Raw genomic sequence first — 1,897 nt, 5'->3', positions numbered from 1 at the left:
AAAACTCTATCTCCAATATGGCGTCCGTTTCAAGCCAGTTACGTAACATTAACATTACCATTTACACTACAGAATGACGATACCGATCTGTGTAAATATAGAGTGACGAATACCTCTCACAATATGATAAATATTACTATTGATATAAATTATTGTGTCAGATACTGTTTACCATGTGACGGATACCATTTTCCATGTAAGCTACAGTGACGGACACTCCTTACAATGCAAACTACAGAGTAATGAATACATCGTTCAGTTTAAACTAGACTGACAGATACCATCAGTATTTCAACTACAAAGTGGCAGATATAATTCTCTCCGTAAACTAGTATGACAGATATCACCCACTATGTGAACTACAGAGTGACGTATACAACTCTCTCTGTATACTAAAATTTTTATGTAAAGTTTGTAGAGGTACTTGTAGGACTTGGTGGTTTATGTAAAGTCTGTATAGGTAGGATTATGTAAAGTCTGTATAGGTAGGATTATGTAAAGTCTGTATAGGTACTTGTAGGTCTGGGTGGTTTATGTAAAGTCTGTATAGGTACTTGTAGGACAGGGTGGTTTATGTAAACTCTGTATAGGTACTTGTAGGACTGGGTGGTTTATGTAAAGTCTGTATAGGTACCTGTAGGTCTGGGTGGTTTTATGTAAAGTCTGTATAGGTACTTGTGGGACAGGTGGGGTGGTTTATGTAAAAGTCTGTATAGGTACTGTAGGACTGGGTGGTTTATGTAAAGTCTGTATAGGTAGGTTTATGTAAAGTCTGTATAGGTACTTGTAGGACAGGGTGGTTTATGTAAAGTCTGTATAGGTACTTGTAGGACAGGGTGGTTTATGTAAAGTCTGTATAGGTACTTGTAGGACAGGATGGTTTATGTAAAAGTCCGTATAGGTACTTGTAGGTCTGGGTGGTTTATGTAAAGTCTGTATAGGTACTTGTGGGACTGGGTGATTTATGTAAAGTCTGTATAGGTACTTGTAGGACTGGGTGGTTTATGTAAAGTCTGTATAGGTACTGTAGGACTGGGTGGTTTATGTAAAGTCTGTATAGGTACTTGTAGGACTGGGTGATTTATGTAAAGTCTGTATAGGTACTTGTAGGACTGGGTGATTTATGTAAAGTCTGTATAGGTACTTGTAGGACTGGGTGATTTATGTAAAGTCTGTATAGGTACTTGTAGGACTGGGTGATTTATGTAAAGTCTGTATAGGTACTTGTAGGTCTAGGGTGGTTTATGTAAAGTCTGTATAGGTACTTGCAGGACTGGGTGGTTTATGTAAAGTCTGTATAGGGACTTGTAGGACTGGGTGGTTTATGTGTAAGGTCTGTATAGGTTACTTGTAGTACTGGGTGGTTTATGTAAGGTCTGTATAGGTACTTGTAGTACTGGGTGGTTATGTAAAGTCTGTATAGGTACTTGTAGGTCTGGGTGGTTTATGTAAAGTCTGTATAGGTACTTGTAGGTCTGGGTGGTTTTGTAAAGTCTGTATAGGTACTTGTAGGACTGGGTGGTTTATGTAAAGTCTGTATAGGTACTTGTAGGACTGGGTGGTTTATGTAAAGTCTGTATAGGTACTTGTAGGACTGGGTGGTTTATGTAAAGTCTGTATAGGTACTTGCAGGACTGGGTGGTTTATGTAAAGTCTGTATTGGTACTTGTAGGACTGGGTGGTTTATGTAAAGTCTGTATAGGTACTTGTAGGTCTGGGTGGTTTATGTAAAGTCTGTATAGGTACTTGTAGGTCTGGGTGGTTTATGTAAAGTCTTTATATATATATATATATCACACAGAATAAAGTTTTATGGAAACTTCAAACTATCAGACATACTGCTATTCCTTTGTCTCAAGATACAAATATACACTGTATATGTACTATGTTCCTCATA

Source organism: Tachypleus tridentatus, unplaced genomic scaffold (genome assembly GCF_004210375.1).
Source record: "Tachypleus tridentatus isolate NWPU-2018 unplaced genomic scaffold, ASM421037v1 Hic_cluster_1, whole genome shotgun sequence".
Classification (NCBI taxonomy): Eukaryota; Metazoa; Arthropoda; class Merostomata; order Xiphosura; family Limulidae; genus Tachypleus; species Tachypleus tridentatus.
The sequence above is the reverse complement of the archived record's forward strand: the minus strand, read 5'-3'. Positions refer to the sequence as shown.